Genomic DNA, 20,415 nt, shown 5'->3' on the forward strand with positions numbered 1-20,415 from the left:
AGATTTTGATGCTTTGGTCGTGGTTATAATGGCATGTATAAGTAGACGTATGTCTAATGTTTAGTCAATGATATCATGTAATGTTGCTTTGAATTTGTGAAACTTATGATATTTGATGCCTTGATGATTAGTGTGTTTTTGGCACTTTAATGTTTAAAAATAAGATCAAATTGATGCATGTTTTATGGCCAAAGTGGTAAAAGTTGGCATGTTTGCAAAGTGATCATTTAGGGCATGTTTTCATATGAAATTTAGTCAAGTCTGTTTGTTTGAATTATGACCATTTGGACATAATTTGATATGTATTTATGTTGGTTATTGGAACCATTTGGAATTGGTTAGAATGGTGACATTTAAATGGTTGTGATGCATGTGAGAAGTAGTCTCAATGGTAAGGTAATTTTGATATGTTTGATATAGAAACAAGTTAATCGAAAAATGGTTAAATATGTACATGTATAGGTGTTTTATGCTTGATGATATAGCCATTATATTTGGCTTGTAATTATGGTATTTTGGATAATGCATTAGTTGTTATGTTGGCATGTATATATGGTCTTATAATGGTTGATATTTTGGCATGTGGGTGCTTAAAGGTTGGGAGTTGGAATGGCATATAAAATGTACACTATGAAATGTTGTTTTGATAAGCTTGAATGTGATCATTGAGGTATGGAAATTGACAATGAACATTGAGTTAATAAATGGCAATTTTGGTAAGTCTGGATGTGGTTGGCACATAGCCAAGTTTACTAAGGTTTAGTGATGATAGTTTTTGAATGGTCAAATTGGTATATTTGAGTATGATTGGTATGTGAACATTGTGGTAAATGTTGGTATAGAATTTGTTCCAATGGTTGGTTGATTTATGGATAAACTTGGCAAATGTGTAATCAAGTTTGATTGGTGTGATAGAGGTGCCTTTTAGGCATATTGGTTGTATAATTAAATACTATGATGATCTAGCTTGAATATGCATGTGTTAGGTACAATTTGGATGCATAAAAATAAGTGCATTTGGCTTGTGTAAGTGACCAAGTTTTGGGTGAGGAAAATGACTTGAAAATGACCTGAAAATGGCCTATTTTTCATTTACACAGACGTGTGTCTCAGCCGTGTGTGACACACGGCCACGCGAAAAAGGTCGTGTGTTCTCTGTAGGTTTTTAAAGGTTGCATTTCGAGAGTGACACAGCCTGACACACGGGCATGTGACTTGGCTTTGTAACCCAAGTCAGAGAGTTACACGGGCACAGACACGCGCTGGGACATGGTCATGTGTCCTTACTTCGAATGCCCACACGGCCTGAGACACGACCATATGTCTCTGTCATGTGAGTCACACAGCCTGGCCACATGGCCGTGTAACCCCTATAGTATGAATTTTTCTATCCTTTTCCATGAAGTTTTAAATGTTTTCAATTCAGTCTTGAATCATTTCTAAATTGTTTCTAAGGCCTCGAAGGCTCGGAAAAAGGACATTATGCATGTGTTTGAATGGAATATAATGTGTTTTATAAATGATTGTGAACGAATGTTTTCAGTTAAAAGTTTCTGGTAATGCTCTATAACCCTATTCCGGTGACGGATATGGGTTAGGGGTGTTACACTTAGTGGATCTACCTTAGGGAATCAAACCACTAAATTCTAAATGGATTCTTAAACGAAAAACAAAAGCAGATGGAACAATTTATAAGTAAAAGGCCAGATTGGCTATAAAAAGTTATAGACAAAAAGAAGGGCTTGATTAATTTGATACATTTTCTCTTGTATCAAGAATAACTTCTATAAGAATGATACTTGCTATTGACGCTTTGCGGAAACTAGAAGTTCATCAAATGGATGTTAAGACAGCTTTTCTAAATGGAGATCTTAATGAGGAGATTTACATGGAACAACTTGAGGGTGATGTAGCTCTAGGGCAAGAAAGAAAAGTCTATAGATTGATGAAGTCTTTGTATGGACTTAAACAAGCACCAAAGTAGTGGCATGAAAAGTTTGACAGTGTTATGATATCAAATGGATTTAAAATTAATGAGTGTGACAAATGTGTGTATGTCAAAACCATTGTTGATGGATATGTAATTCCATGTTTATATGTTGACGACATACTCATTGTTGAAAGTAACAATACAATGGTAAAACATACCAAAAACTTGTTAAACTCAATATTTGACATGAAAGATATGAGATTTACTAACATGATTTTGGATATCGAAATCAAAAGGTCATCTGAAGGTCTCGTATTGACTCAATCACACAACATAGACAAGATTATTGAGAAATTTGGCAAGGATGATTGTGGTGTAACCAGAACTCCGATAGATATAAGTCAACATCGGTCCAAAAACAAAGGTAAAAGTGTTGACCAAGTGGAATATGCAAGAATCATAGGCAGTCTAATATACCTTATAAGTTGCACTAGACCTGATATTGTTTTCACTGTAAGCAATTTAAGCAGATTCATAAGCAATCCAAGGGGAATCACTAGAAAGCGATTGTAAGAGTACTGAGATATCTCAGATATACTCGAAACTACGAATTACATTATTCCAGAAATCCTACCCTGTTAGAAGGATTCTCTGATGCTAGTTGGATATCTGATATTTAAGATACCAAGGTATAAGTGGTTATATTTTCACATTGGGAAGAGGAGTTGTGTCATGGAAATCCTCAAGGAAAACGATTATAACTAAATTCACAATAGAATATGAGTTTGTAGCTTTAGACAAATCTGGAGAAGAGAGAGAATGGCTACGAAACTTTTTAAAGGATATTCCTGAATGGCCAATGCTTGTGCCCACAATATGCATATATTGTGATAACCAAGCAACAATTGGTAGAGCACAGAACATAATGTATAATGGTAAGTTGAGACACATGTGTCATTGACTCAATACCGTTAAATAATTGATCTCAACTGGAGTTATCTCTATTGATTTTGTAAGATCAAAAGATAACACTGAAAATCCGCTAACCAAAGGGTTAAATTGAGATCAAGTTGGTAAAACATCGAAAAGAATGGGATTAAAACATATGAATATTTAAGGCGCTATGTGAAAGAACATCCAACCTAGTTGATTGGAGATCCCAAGATCTAGGTTCAATGAGACAACCTATTTGCATATACCTTGTGAGGTCACTGTGGGGGTTCTTATCCTAAGTCCATTCCTATGATGAAAACAGTGATTAAAATGTGGAAAAGGTTAAACAATCCTTTTAATGATGATTGTGTGTTTCGGTGAAATGAACAACATAAGTCACCTATGTGACAGTGAAGTAGGGTCGCTTCAAGAAGACTATTGGGGCATAGTTCTCTAAGCTCTTGCAGAACCAGGAAGATGTTCACAACCATATGAACATATCCATGAGAACCAAAATCTTGCCAGAGAGGTACTTGTGTGAGGTATATCATCGTTTACACAAACGACAGAACAGTTCAAGGATATTGCGTCTACTGGTAAGCTAGTAAAGTAAATATACTTCCACAAGGGAAGGTTTAAGGGTTGATGCCTACCTATCCTATGCAAATATCGAACGCAGAATCTATCACCTTTTTAAGTCTTTGAGTCTCGTTGATCCATCAATTTCATTCACGTAGGGGATTGTTGGAAAATAATTGATATTTTGGAACTTTGAGGCATATTATTTTATTGATAAAATTGAAAGTTTGAATAATAAATTATGGATTTATATTCCATATAATATGCTCAAAATTGTTGAGTGATGAATAATAAGTTGATGCTCAAATTAAACAATAGTTATGTTGCTTGATGAAAAATTGTATCTCTTGGTAAATAGATTCATTGCTTTTGGTTTAATATTGCATCTTTTCATTCATTGTGTCTGTTCACTTATATCTATTAACTTTTCAACAAAACTCTTTATGAATCGGTCTAAATCTCTTCATTCATTTTCTCTCCTCTATATAAAGCCAAGTTAGGAGACTTCTAAAACACATCATCAAAAACCATCAATATAAAAAATTCCTTCTAAATCCATTCCCCCTGGTGATAGAAAAAGGCAAGATTATGTTCGATTGATCACTATTGTTATGCTACTACTGTGATTGTTTGTTGTTGTATCCTGGGAGACAGACGTCTAACGTTACTCAAAGCACCGAGGAGAGGTCAAATCTGTCTTAAGGAAACCAACAAAATTCTTCTTCTAATTTTCAACTCTGTCTGATTATAAGTATTCTGATGTGTTACTGCTACTGCATTCTATTGCATTATTATTGTAACTAACATATTAATACTACATATGATATTATATTTTCTTATAAAATATACGTAAATATTAAATATACAAATAATGTTGGTGTGAACTTAACTCATGATATTGAATCAATCCACATTTAAATCATAGTATAGATATTCCCAAATTCAAGTAACATAAATTTCCTAATTTTGTTGAATTGAAAACATATGTATATGCTTCTCACATCTGCGTTTTATTTCCAAGTTTATGTAATTTTAGGGTCATATTATTATTCTCTATCATTATAACCGGATCGAATTTTAAAATTATCAAATTTTATTTAAATATTATTTCAATATGAATAAAATTATTTTAAAATTGTAAAACGGATGAAGAGATCTAGAAAAAGTTATTTGTTATGCCCATCGTTTTCGACTTTAACCAACGAATTAAGATACAATTTGATAGAATGTGAAAGGGAAATGACTTAAGAATGGAAAGTGGTGTTATGAGATAATTCCAAGGAATAAAATGTGCACGTAAACTTTACTTTTTCTGATATCAAATCATATCCTATACCTACAATTTTCATATACTTCAACACTTCTACCCTCTAACATCCCTTTTTTCTAAACTAAAACAATCAAGTGATTGCTCACAACAATTACATCATGCCTTTTTATATTCAGAAACATTATTAATAAACCATTTTTTATTAATTATAAAAAAATAATTTTAGGTTGATAATTATTATCATATTTAAAATAAATCTTATTTATATATAAAAAGTATATTTATTAAATTAAAACTTGTAACCAAAAAACCTGGGTTTTTTTATTTTAATTTATCCAACTATATTTAATGATTTTATAATTTTATTAATTTTATTAATTAATAATATATTATGTTATTTTTATGTAAAACTTTTAAAGGATATGACCAAATTAATTAATTTCAAGTTAATATATTATTATATTAATTAATATTACTTTTGCTATAATAAAATAATACTAATAAATTATCTTTAATGTCAATTTAGTAATATAATTAACAATAAAGGGTATTCTCGTCAGTTAAAATATTTTTTTAAACTCATGTTTTTATATATATACTGGCTTTTAATGTCACATGCGTTGTATGTGATTTTACGTGTTTAATATTTAATTAGTTTTTAAATATTATATTTTTAATTACAATAATTAGTAGAAGATATTATTTCTTATGTCAATTATTGAATTTAATTAAAATATATTAACTTATTAATTCAAATATTATAATAGAAAATTTTCAAATAGTAATTAAAGAATTTTTAACATCTTCAACATACATTATAGTTTTACTTTTATTTAATTAATGTAAAGTAACATTATTCAAAATAAAAACTAATTAACCTAATTAACTCTAATATTAACTAAATGAAAATTATTACGCTTAGAATTCTATTCAAATAATAACTCTATTTTACATCAATAAAATTAACACAACTTTTTAAAAATATAAAGTTATCACAACTTTTTTTCCTCTGTCTTCTATGCTTAGAGTTCTACTCAAGTAATAGCTCTATTTTAAAATTAGCACAATTTTTAAACTTAGTAATTGTAACTTAAATTCTAATTATTTTAAATGTGTAATTATCACAACTTCTATTAAATTATAATTATTTTTAAATGTATAATTATCAAAATTTCTATTTTATTTCAACTTTTTTAACTAATAATATTAAATTAAATACTATAATTATTTTTAAATATGAATTTAGTAATAAGATGGAAAATAAAATGTATTCTCGTTAGTTCAAAAGTTTTTTCAAATTCATTCTTTTATATATACTAGTTTCTAAAGTTACATGCGTTACATGTAAATTTATGTGTTTAACTTTTGAATTAGTTTTTAAATAACATATTTTTAATTATTGTTACTTTTCATTGATAATAATAATTTCTTTTAGTTTTTAAATAATATAAAAATTTATAACTATGTAAGAAAGTAAACAAAAAAAAAGTAAAACAACATATAGCAATTATAATAATAGTTCACGATAAAGAATAAAGATGTTTAAATTAAATTCGTATTTAAATAATAATATTTAAAAAATAATAGTTTTTAAAAAATAATTCACAAAATATTTTTCACCTCCACCAAACAAATAACAAATCGATTAAAGAAAAACTATTTTAAGAGCGCTTGCTTCACTTAATATAAACTTATAGAAAAATTAAAAAAATAATATCATAATATCATATTACATGATCATCAATTAATATAATATTCGATCACTCTTTGATACCATTTGTAACACCTCAAACCTGGCCTAGAAGTATAAGCCGAACTTGGACGAGTTACACCAACGCATTGAAAACTGATTTCTTTTCGGAGTTTTAACTTTGAAAACCAGAAATTCATTTTTGTCGATTTAGGTAGTTTTGTAGTTTCGTGTTAGAAATTAACAGATACAGATAAGATTATCAAAAGGAAAGCAAGGCAAACCCAAAGGCAATTTACAATCCCAAAAGATCAAATCGCAGTTATTTCAGTGCAAAACAATTTGAGCTCTCGTACACCGTCCGATCCTAAATAAGATGTTTTCCTGAACAGATAAAGGTAAGATAAAGGGTGAGTTACCAAGCACCGCTTATAACCAAACTCAAATACAATAAGTAGAGCATAATACAAAAATCGCAGTATCGCAAAGAACTTAAGAGCAATTGTATAACCATTACGGACAGATCTAGAGTATCACAAAGATTTGATCAAACATAGTACAATAGAACAACACAAAACAAAATAAAGCAGAACAAAATAAACTAAACAGAACAAAACAGAATGGTATAGAGCAGAGCAGAACTGAATAGAGCAGAGTAGAGTAGAATGAACCAGAGCATGTATATTTATGCAGATGCAGTATTTTCAAATAGATCAAAATGCAGCTTTATCCTGAAAAATCTACCCAAACTCCGCTACACACCAAAATAGAGTTCTCCCCTGAACTCATCCATCCAAAACACACCAACAAATTCATCTCGGGTTGCCTGGCAACGATGACCTGCCATCCCGGGTTTCCTGGAAATAATGGCTTATCAATATGCAGTTAAACTATCGATTAAATATGTGTGGTCAAGCCACTAAATACGCAGATAATTAACTGCTAGTACAAAATCTTCCTCCTTTAACATCAACCTAAGTCTCATGCACTAAGTCATGGCATGCATATACAGAATCAGAGTAATAAGCATGTAAGACATACTATCTTTCAATAACAGAATCAGTAAACATGAGAATCCATGTTTTGTAAAATAGACTTATCAAATCATAACAGATCATATCAGATTTTCCATGAAGTCACGTGCACGGTTATAAATTAGAATCAGTAACAATCAATCTAACATATTCAGATTCGCATATTCTCCATCAATAGAATAATGCAAAAACATTCCAGCAAACTTAACAAAATACAGATCATACATGGATAATTCGCAAACATCAGACAGTAGCACATTACATTCTGACAGATCCTATTCACTTAGATTCAAACATAGCAGACATAGGTACAGATTACAAGTTATTCAGCATCAGATCATCAGATATCAAGCTATATAGCCTAATTCAGATCGTACGAACCTTACAGTAGGCCTTCGTTCGTTTCAAACGACGCTTGTGGCTCCAAGAAAAATTCCAAATATTGCTTCACACGCTCAAGTGGTTTCACACAGCCTGGAGAACTGGCCTGTGTGACTCCACACGGTCTGGCACACGCCTGTGTGTCCCACACGACCTGACACACGCCCGTGTCACTTGCCCGTGTGGTCCTAATTCACAAACAGTGAGTTACACAGCCTGAACACATGCTCATATATCCCACCTGTGTGACTCTAATACGAACTTAGTGAGTTACACGGCCTGGACACACGCCTGTGTGTCTCACCTGTGTGATTCCTGCATCTCATTACCCACACATGGCCTAACACACGCCTGTGTATCCATAAATTTGAAGTCAGGGAGTTACACGGCCAGCCACACGGCCTCCCACATGGTCGTGTAGCTCACACGCCCGTGTGCCGTCGATAGTTCCTGATTCTAACGAAGAAAAAAGCAAAAAAAAGAGGGGTTTTGGCACCCACCTGATACGGACTCAATGCAAGAGCAACAATGACGAATTCTCGTTCCTAAATGACAAGAAATTGCCCAACAAAACAATTAATTTGCAGTCAAATCGCTAAAAACTAACATTCCAAAATCAAAGTTACGTCGAAAAACTTTTGACACCAAAACTTTAAATCGAACTTACTGACCAGCGAATTAATTAGAAGAAGAAGCCAGACCCTGTACAGAATCAATGTAACGTAACATAACAAAAATAACGTTCACTTGAAAATAAGGAACCAAAATGCAGAAACTGAAGAAAGCAAACAAAATGACAGAAAATGTTCCAAAAAAAGAAAGAACAAAATGAAAATAAAAGCGATGGCGATTTCTGGAAGGTTTTAAATAACCAACCAAAACTAACTACATTTTAACGAAATTAAAAAATATAACATTCTCTACTATTTCCACCAGGATTTGAACACAAGACCAAGGATTATACAAAAGCTTAACCATTAAACCACTAGGCTCATTATTAACATTAATTGACTGAATTTAACTTATAAGCCAAACGTTCAAGGGTAAGGATTTAAGCAAAATTACAAAATTTTCAAAAACAAGATTTGAACCCAGAACCTCACACACATACCCAAAACACTTGACCACTAAACCAAATCAATTTACTTATTAAAATTTCCAAGATCTAAACTCATAATCGAGGGATGACCACTCTTGGTTTCAAAACCTCATTTCTTCTAACCCGATTTTTGGGATGTTACATCATTATTGTTCAATCACTTTTCGATGTCATTGCTATTTGAATATGATTCGGTATTGCCTCTTTGAAGAACCGTGACTTTAATTCTTCATTTTTTTATAACTCTAACTTATTAATGCTAAAATTCTCTAATTTATTACTGATAATTTTTCTTAGATGCTACTTGATTGAATATGCCTAATTATTGAATGTTATTTAAAGTTGAACTTAAATTTTAATTGTTATATAACTTTAATATTCATTAAGTCAAAATTAAGATGATTAGAGTTCTATTCAAGTAATAATTTTATTTTACATTAATAAACACAATTTTTAAAAAATAAAATAAAATTAGGCAATTGAGTCTTAGCTTAATTGGCATGGACATTGTTGCCAATGCAAGAGGATATGACTTCGAGGGCATTGAAACGCATTATCCTCCTATTTATGAGTTTGGGATGGGTTATGGATAATTCTAAGCATTCTGTAAAAAAAAAAAGATATGATCAGAACCTATAATGAGATTGTTCAAAAAATTTTAAATTAACACAACTTTTTAACGTTAATTTTTTAACTAATAATTATAAATGAAATTATAATTATAGTTATCATAATTTTTTTTCCTATTTTAATGCTTAGGGTGCGTTTGGTTCGCTGTATTGGATTAGAGGTGTATTGGATTAGAGGTGTATTGGGATTAGAGGTGTATTGGATTAGAGGTGTAATAGCTAATCCACTGTTTGGTTGAATGTAATGGAATAGAGGCGTAATAGTAATCTTGTGTTTGGTTGAATGGAATAGAGGTGTAATAGCATAATGGAAAAAACTAAAATGACTAGAATACCCTTAGCATAAAATTGTTTTGGTAAATGATTATTGTTATTGTTATTTAAATTTTAATAAGATTATTATTATCAGTAATAAATATTTTAATCATATTTAAACATAATTATAATTAAATATATTTTAATTAAAATATATAATTTAATAAAATTCTTAATAATCAATATTCTTATATGAATTTACTCAAATCATAATATATGATACTATAAAATATAAATTAACATAATTATTAAATATATTATAATTAAAATATATAATTTAATAAAATTCTTAATAATCAATATTCTTATATGAATTTACTGAAATCATAATATATGATACTATAAAATATAAATTAACATAATTATTATTAAATATATTATAATTAAAATATATAATTTAATAAAATTCTTAATAATTAATATTCTTATATGAATTTACTCAAATCATAATATATTATACTATAAAAGATAATTTTAAATAATTAAAATTAAATATATTTTAATTAAAATATATGATTTAATAAAATTTAAAATAATTACAACTAATAAATTATCTTATATGAATTTGTATAATTTAATAATATATAATTTCATAAAATTCTTGATAATAAATTTTCTTATATGAATTTATACAATTTAAAATAATTAATATTAAATTTAATTTAATAATGATATATAATTTCATAAAATTACTCAAATCAAAATATAACTTGAGAATTATATTCTGGATAAACATAATTAACTTATATTAAGAAAAGGTTAGATGAAATAATCTTATATACAATCAATGTATCAAATATAAATTTTATAAAAATAATTGAGAGACAAACAAATTAAAAATGAGAGCAACTAGGTTTTATGTATATATATATGTACGTAGTCCATGTTAGGGGCTAGAGAATTAAGAGGCAAAGAGCTATATTGGTTTTGGAATGAAAAAATTGGTACAAACTGCAATAAAAGCTGAAATTAGGGGAAGAAAAAGCTAAAGTCCACAATGTAGGTAAAGGAATTGATTAATACAACAAACATAGATGTTTGTGGGAACCCATGGTTTATTTTTCAGCATCTACTTATAATTTTGTGTCATTAAATTTATGATAAAAATTTCTTTTAATTCTTTTTTCATCAATTAATTTGGGGGTACCATTCTAGGCCAATGCCCACGTCTTCATTTATTGCTATTATTTTGCTCTTTCATCATTTGTGGTTCTCTTGGTTACTTCCCCATCTTTTTAGGTACCATGAATATACCATTCCTTCATGCAAATTTTTATTTGAGCTTAGAGTTAGCACAATTTATTTTAATAATGTTTAAATTTGAACGAGATCTTTGAAAGTATCAAAATCGTTAAATAAAGATCATAATTGATATTAATACAAGAATTGGTACTTGACATTCAGATCACTCTCGAGTAGCCATGAGGAACATCCATTTTTTTGTGTTAAGTTTTATCGTAGTTTATGACAGAAAAAAACAAGAGATAAACAACAGAAAATGAAGTAAATAATATATATGTGACCTTGAAGCTTTTGTTGATCCATTTCACATCTCAGAAGCATTGGTCAGAGAAAAAAAAAAGAGCAAAAGAATTGAAGATATTACATACTTCACAAAACCACATCAACTAGGAGGAAATAGTCACCTTCCCATGTCGAAGAAAAAGGTGCGATTGATCATGTTGTGCCTCTTGTACAGATATGTCCAGAACTTCATTGCCAATTAACAACTGTAAACTACCATCTGACCATCTCACAAAGCGAGCATTGCTTTCATACTACATACAACAAGAGGAAATATAAGAAACCCTGCTTGGTTAAGAAATTAAGGGATTGATAACAGACCATAAAATTAATTCTGACAACGAAATAAAAACAACAAATATAGTTAAGGAAAAAAAAAGAATCTAACTATAGTGGTGGCTAACGAACACCCTACTCACAGTTTTTGATTAACTTTGTAACCATCCCAAACTTATAGCACATACATACAATAAATAGATCTACATTCGTTTCCAGCACGCTCAAATCAAATCACCAAAAAGAAGGGGAAGGTGGCAGAAATTTACTCACTGATGTTGTGCCATCTTTCTTTCTGACGGTCCTCCAACGTACAATATTGTTCTCCAACCTAATACGTTTTTGTGAGCCAGACTCATCTGTTACAAATGTATCCTCCTCAACATATGTCTTGGGATCAAATGGTTTTGGGTCAATGCCCATTATATTTGAAACTTTGATCATGTTCATCTGCAAAAGAATGACAGAAGTATGAAGTCTAGCCTCAAGCGCTTAGAATGTTCTTGGTTGAAAAGAAAAGTGTAAGGAAAGAAAATAAAAGAGATGACTATTTTACATCCTAATGCATAATAAATATTTTGGAATGTTAAGAGGACAGAAAATGAGGTGGATGTATGTTAGTTCAAAATTATGCATTTTTGAAGGGTTTCATTTTCTTTCCTCTTATTCTTCAACTCTACAGAACAATGAATGGAAAGGAAATTAATTTTTCTTTCAATTTTTTCATCCCTCCTACCGAGCAGACCAATAGAAAGAAAAATTTTATTTTCCATCTTTCTATTTTTCTATTCTTTCAATTGTCTATCCTTCCAATTTTCTTTCCACTCTACCAAGCAAAGCCTTAAAGTAGTAATGACCCTCAAAACCTCCAACGCACTTCAACTGATGCTTCCATTTGAAATAAAAATGGCGTAATGTACCAAAAATCCAATTGAATAACGAAACAACTTCTAAAATGTCACTAACTATAAGAAGATATCCTTAAGATGCTGTTAAGTTAGATTTTTTCAAGAGAGAGCATAGGAAGAAAATAAACCTTGGTTGGATGAGCTGGAGCAGGGCGAAATGGAACCTCCAGCTCCAACGGGGGTCCAACTGGCTTCTCTTTTTGTTTCACCTCAACATGTTCGTCATCTGACTCATAACGAGCATCTTCATCATGCACCATATCTTCAAGTCTTGGACTCTTCCCATAGCTCCCTTCCTCTTCCATAGGAGATCTCTAAGGGACAAAAGAATTTACATCATCATTCTAACATGACCACAGGCATACTGGAACTTATATAAAGGCAAAAAGAAGAACCATATTGCGTTTGACACATGATACTCACAATTTCCTCTTGCTCCATATCATGTCGAACTGCATATTCTGCTTCTTCTTCTTCTTCGTCAGAAGCACCAAATACATCACGAATTTCAGCAGCGAATGTGAAAGGTGAGTTGGATCCTTCTCCTCCTCTGGTGACTTACTGCCATTAAGCCAATTTGGTAGAACAGTAAATGCAGATCATTAGAGACAATAGTACATCCAAGGAATCATTATCATATAAGGTTTTGCATGAATTTTTTCTGTTTCAGTTTTGGCAAAAAAGAAACATACTATTTACATTTTAGAAAACATGTAATACAATGTCAAAGTACCAAGTACTGCACACCTAATAGGCAAACAACATATAGGAGAGTAACAATAAAAATGAACAAATAAAGACAAAAGGAGACACAGGCAAGAACGCACAGCATGAGACTGAGTAAGGGAGAGAGCAAATTACCTCAAGCTTCTAGTTTGATCAACCTCTTCATCTTCGTTATCAGGATAATGGTTTTCCTCAGACCTTTCTGACCCACTCTCAATTACTTCCCTTCTCCGGCTAGTCACTACCCTCTGACCATAGTCTTCTTTTTCATCACTATCTGTCTCTTTTGCCTTACTTTCTTCCCTTTGATCCCCAATATCCACTTCTTGGGAGCTTTGTACTCTTTCACCCTCACTTTCTCCAGGATCAGGTTCTAAATCTCGTAGGTCACCATCACTCTCCACTTCTGCCTCACCATGTCCCTCCACTTCAACTTCACCTTCGCCTTCACCCTCAGGCTCCATTACACCCTCAGCTTCATCCTATATGCAAAATCATTAAACAGGTTAACTTCAAGCAATTATACTTCTAATCACGCACAAAAAACATAGAGAACTCCATAATAGCAGAAAATATCTAAGCAAACTAGGATCAAATACCCTAAGGCTATTTTAGGTCTTTCCAGACCCCAAGAAAGGAGAAACTCATAGCCGGTGAGAACACCAATTTATTCCTTTCTAGACTTGAATTTTTTTGTATATAATTTAAACTCAGAGAGTAACTCTCAATAACAGCAAACATCTTGGTAACAGATCAACCATTCTGAAACTTGCATTTCTTTTTCATCCAAGAATAGGGGAGGAATAAAAAATGTGAAAAATATCAAATTATGACATTCTAAACTATAATTTAGTTAGAACAAAATCCCCCTCTAAGGTTCTTGTACTGAGCGTACTTGGCCCATAATAAGATGATTTCAGAATCGCATTTGTATTCGAAATACAAATTCCATAATCAAGAGGCACAAGTTGGAAGAAGAAAAAGATCAAATGTGCAGCTATACACAATTTCCGAAACATTAATTGGCAATTTAAATGAACCTAAATCAACAATACAACAATGATAAACTTATTCAAGCCTAAGCTCGGCATTATCAAGAAAAAATCAATCTAAAAAAGATTGCATGAACAATAGGGTAAACCCATCCTCTAAATTAAAAATAGTCATCGAACCAAATCAATCACTTACTAGCGAAACCCAAATTAAAAAAAAACAATTACTGTCTAATTAACATTAGAAAAAATAAATAATTGACAAAAACCACGACAGAAAAAATAAAACCTAACGATTAAAGAAAGTAAAAGAATTACAGAAGCGTAATTAGGATGGGGATTTGATTCATGTTCGGAATAGATCTCTTCCTCTTCCTCCGACTGATCGCCGAAGAGGTTTTGCATCATCTCGTGTCGCTTCTCCTCTCCCATCGCTCTTCTTTTCTCCTTATCTCTCGCCCTTCGATTGAATGAATTCCTTGGCTCTTTCACGCTCGAATCAGCAGAGTGAAACAAATCTGGAGGGGATTAACTTGCCAACAACGAATTCGGCAGAGGCTAGAAGGAACAGAAGAGAAACGGGGAAGCAGATGAGAGGGTATAACAGGGATGGTAAACCTATGCGGAGCCTAATCTGAGCAAATGGGGTGTATTAGAAATCGGTGGATTTCACCGATTAAGTTAGTCGCGTATTACAGCCGTAATAGAAAAACCACGAACCAAACAATGGCATAGAAGCGTCTTAAGTAGGCCCCACCGATTAGCCAATACACCCAACCAAACATGCCGTTAGAGTTCTATTCAAGTAATAACTCTATTTCAAAATTAACACTACTTTTTTAATTAATGTTTCTAAATTAAATTATAATTATTTTTAGAGTTAATTAGTAATATGATAGAAAATAAAGGGTATTATTGTCAGTTCAAAAGTTTTTTTTCAAACTCGTGCTTTTATATATATTATAGATTATAGATAATTATAATTTCAATTCTAATTACTTTTAATTGTGTAATTATCACAACTTCTATTTTATTTCAACTTTTTAAACTAATAATCCTAAATTAAACATTATAACCATTTTTAAATGTGAATTTAGTAATATGGTGAAAAATAAATAATATTTTTATTAATTTAAATTTTTTTTCAAACTCGTATTTTTCTACATATTATAGATTATCTTATAACCTACATCTAATTAAAAATAAATTTCGTCCAAAAATTAAAATAAATTATATATATTTTAAAGAATTAATTTATTCATATTTATTATATCTAACTCATAATCATTATACTCCATTTCATAAACACAAAACAAAACCCAAACCGAAATTATAGATTAAATGGAACCGATTGATTTGACTAAATAATTTTAAAACCTTTGTACAAGGTTCAATTGATTTGGTCCAATATTTCAAATTGGATCACTTTATTCCATTTCTAAACTTTTAAAATAAAAATATTGGGTAAAATATTTAAGTCTTTAAAATTTCATTTTCCCACATTTGTTTTGTGCATAAAAAATATACTAAACTATTTTTACAAGAACCGAACCTTGATTAAGATCAAATTTCCGCATGCATTGTATCATATAAAGTTTTTTCTTAATATAGAAGGCATTGGAAACGTCATTGAACTAACTTACAAACCAAAAATGAAATGATAGGAAATAACATCCACTATAGCATTTTCTACTGCCAAGAAAATGAGTTACATCAATTTACTTAAAATTAAAATTAAAATCACTATAAAATAAAGGAAGAAATATTTTTTTTTTCTAATTTTAATAAATCAAAAGAAAATAACTGAATCTCATGTTTCAATGTAAGCTAATTTCAGTCATTTATATATTGTTTAAATTATATTTTGGTAATCATAGTTTAAAAAATTACAATATAATCATTAACAGTATCGATTTATTATATTTTGATCACTGAACTTATTAATGGTGTAACAACAAGTTCATGTGATCATTAACATAATTTACTTTTTTCCCCTTTCCCCCCCCTTCACATCAACTTTTTTTCATTCTTTTTCTCTTTCTTCCTTCTTCATCTCCTTATTCCTCTCATAGTCTTTTCAAAGCCTTCGTCAATATCTTTTCAGATCGTTTATCATCTGAAGATACATGTAGAAAGATGTTAAAAAGGTTTTGAGAAGAAGAGAAATGGAGATTGGGAAAGGGATATAAGAAGAAGAAAAAAGAAAAGTATTATTAACAACTGTTAACGAACGTTAACAATTCAATGATCGAATGTTACAAATCGTTAATATTATTATCATATAATAAAATTTTAAAGTTTGGTGACTAAAACGTACTTTAAACCATACATAAGTGATTAAATTTGTAGTTTACCTTTTTTTTTATCATTAACTATGTACATTTTAATTATTTTATATAAATAATTAGATTATGTTTTTATTACTTCATGAATAAATGGCACACTAGGTGAAAAAATATTTTTTAAAATAATAATTTCTAAAATGAAAAATAATTTATAGATTTTAAAAGTTTGAGAAGTTTTTTTTAGAAAATGGATAAATTTTTTATACCAATATAACATATGATAATTAAAATTCATGATCATCCTTAATTGTATTAAAATTTAAATGAGTTTTCTTTTATAGAGAGAAATATTTTTTTAGTACATTCAATAACTCATGACATTAAATTTAGTCAAAAAAAATTATAATAGTAATGGTTATTAATTTTTTAAAATAATTATTAATTAAAATTTTATTTTTATATTATTATTATATTTCTAGACACAAATGGGTGTTATAGGATTGATTTATACAAAATTAATTGAATTTGACATCACGAGTTAATTAAACACCAATCAATCTGAATACATCAATTAACTTCAACCACTCAACTACCAAATGGTTATTATTGTTTTGTGTCAAGAAGGTTATAAAACCATCATCACATAGAGAAAAAAAAAAGAAAAGAAAAAGTAGACAAGAAGAGTGAACTTGCGCTTTATGGGCTTTGACAATGTTTTAAGCCGCTCAACTATTTCAAAGTTTTTAAGCTTTTTGCATAGAGATAATTATAAACTCTAAACAGATTTATTCATTCAAGGATTAAAGATCAAATTTATTCTCTAAGATTTGATCTCAACATTGATTTTGGTTCTTAAAATTTAGATTGTTAAAGAGCTTTGGAATATTTTTAATTGAGGTATGATTGTGATTATTATTTATTTTACATATGATTGAATTATCACAATAAACATTTGTGATATTAGTTCTCTTTTATTAGGACATTTAGAAATTCGTTATATTAGATTTGTTGCATTCCCTGAAGTGAATGCAAGAAAAAAAAACAAATTAAGGATATAATTATTGACGTGATAAGTGACATAATATAACCACTAGAAGTGGAAACATAGTAAGAAATAAAAGAACAATAAGAGTTCTCAAGATAACCTTTCAAAAAGTAGATATAATTTATGTTATCAATGTGATATGAAATATCATTGATCACATACTAGTCGTATACCCAAATATTTTATTCAAAATCTATTAAATTTTTTTGAGAAAGAAAATATGTCTCACTGACAATGTAATAATGAATAGTATCCTTATAGGTGGAAAAACAAACCAATATTAATTAATACATGCATGGATAGGGTGAAATTTATTAAATTTTATTCATCGAAGTTGTTAATTTTAGAGTTTGAAAAATCAGTCGACTTAACTCTAAGTACATCCATATACAATCAAAAGAGTACTTTACAACCATTAGTAGGTTGGTGAATCTTTTTTTAACACCCCATACGTAGTCCGATCACCGTAACTGAGCTACAGAACGCCACATTAGCTACCTAAGTGATTCTCTATTAACACCCAACCTATCCTCCAACACACCACAATTTAAAGCATGTAATATGTCTAGTTTGCAGCGAAACATCATAGAGGTATTCATCATCAAGAATTAACTTAACAACTTTTTTTTCCTGGAAGTAGATAAGATTATAGAAAAGGAATTATAACATGTGAATTCTAAGTTTTTTCGAATTAATGCACTTCACGAAGCACTGCAGTTCATCTATCTAACATAGGGGTTTGCACCCTTGTATAGCTCGCACATTCAAAGTCTCTTAAGGGGTAAATTATGTAAGCAGGGTAGGTCTTGCGAGCTACCTATGAGAACTAAGGTTTTGCGAACTCGAATCACAAGGTTTTTGAAACTTAAAGGCATTATGTGTTCGCAGATAATAGTTCGCCAATCGATGGGGTTCACACTCTAGCAAAGCTAACCCCTGTCACTTCACAACAACCTTGGCAAACTCTATAAATTTATCAGTTTTAAGCATTCATGCTATTGCCTTTGGCAAACTCAAGGTTTAGAAATTAGTGCTTAGTTATGAACTCATCACTCAAAAAAACATCAATCAAACTTGGATTAAAATCTTATAATTGAAATATAGAGGTGTTTATAAAATATTATTGGTTTGCAAATAAATATAAAGACAAACATAAGAAAACATTAAGAAAACTATTAGGTCCTAAGACAAGCAACGAAGTCATCAGAAAGATATCTCTAAGCCCAAACAGAAACTCACATTTCCTTTAATCCAAAGTTTGCTTATTCTACCTTTCCAGGGTTTATGCTCCCAAGATCACTTGCTTCGCCGCGACTTACCTTACAATCTAGTTATCTATAATGCATGGGAAGGAGTGTGTGAGTTCTCGTGAACTCAGTGAATATAAAAGAAATAATAACTACATTGTAGTACAAAACATAAGTTGACAGAACATAGGCTTGGTTACTGAATTGCGAACAGGGTTCGCAATACTTGTGTGAAGTCTGGTTCGCATACATTTATAGATAGATAGCTTAGTAAAACATAGGAATTCAAAAACACAATCTTATTCACTTTTTGTTCATGTTGGATAAGTGGATCTCCTTATAACGCCTCATATTGACTCAATAAGTCCATAACATGTCCCATAAGTGTAGCACAAGGCTAAGTACTCTCCAACACACCAACATGTCCCATTGAATGGAGCTTAGTTTAACATTCCCTTATCTTTCCAACCTGTCTCAAAGCCTCAATGCCCAAACATAAAACATAAAGGTGAGTACTCACAATCTTATAGCATGTTATTATATCCAAACGATTTAGAAGGTTATCTTGTCAAAACATTTACTTAGCATAGATCTCACAAATCACAAGGAGCACACAAAACATAAAATCATATAGAGCTCGTCGTATAGAGCTCGCATGTCACTGTTCATAAAAACACATTTGAAACATAAACACAGAAATAGAGTTTTAGAGAAGGCTTAGATTAGGTAAAAAACCTAAGCTCCTAATTAACAATATGGTTTGCACATAGAAGTGGCGATCCCTAAACACTCACCAATTTGCTGTAAACCTAGGAAAACTTCTCTTTTCCCTTGTTTTTGCTTATAGATGGTTATGTTAGGTTCGCAATAGACATACATAAGTTACAAACAACACCTTCAAACTACACACATAAACATAAACAAACCTATCTTCTTTAATTGCAAACTGTTTTATAATAATGTCCTGAGAGTAATATGATTATTCTTAAAAGGTCCTTAGTCAAGTATTATTGTTGGATAGGACAACAATAACGCACTAAGAATAACTTGTAGTTGATTGATGATAAATAGTTGTCATTGATATAGAATGTCAAAATCGATGCTGAATATGTGTGTTAGAGAACAACATATTGGACTGACCTGTTATGAGTATGTTTCTTGGATTATTATGTAATTGTCACAACATTACTCATAGTGATTAATATGTATATGACCCTCAGACTTGAGATTATCATAATCCCAACATCGTGAGTTGTAAATTTTGATACAGTCAAACATACACCGTAACTGTTGTTCTATAAAGGCTGATGTTGGATATACCACGATGTATGTAGAGGGATATGGTTGATCGATATAGGATAAGTCCCTCCTACATAATGGGAGTAATATCTTAGACTACTTGATTGAGTGAGACTAGAAATGCATGGCCATGCTCAAATAAGCTGATATGAGATGTCATACTTATTTGTATATCATAGTTTACTTAAGATATCAAGGAACATGGAATGGACTATGCAAGTGTGACTATTCCATGACTTGTATCCAATCCAGA

At 30.5% G+C, this 20,415-nt stretch overlaps 1 pseudogene; it reads right to left on the bottom strand.

Moving 5' to 3' along the window:
• Window positions 1-10,761: 10,761 nt before the first annotated feature.
• On the bottom strand, window positions 10,762-14,905 carry LOC107954482 (protein LEO1 homolog; annotated as a pseudogene).
• Between the last annotated feature and the right edge of the window lie 5,510 nt (window positions 14,906-20,415).

The sequence above is a fragment of the Gossypium hirsutum genome, chromosome D09 (genome assembly GCF_007990345.1).
Source record: "Gossypium hirsutum isolate 1008001.06 chromosome D09, Gossypium_hirsutum_v2.1, whole genome shotgun sequence".
In the NCBI taxonomy this organism is placed as follows: domain Eukaryota; kingdom Viridiplantae; phylum Streptophyta; class Magnoliopsida; order Malvales; family Malvaceae; genus Gossypium; species Gossypium hirsutum.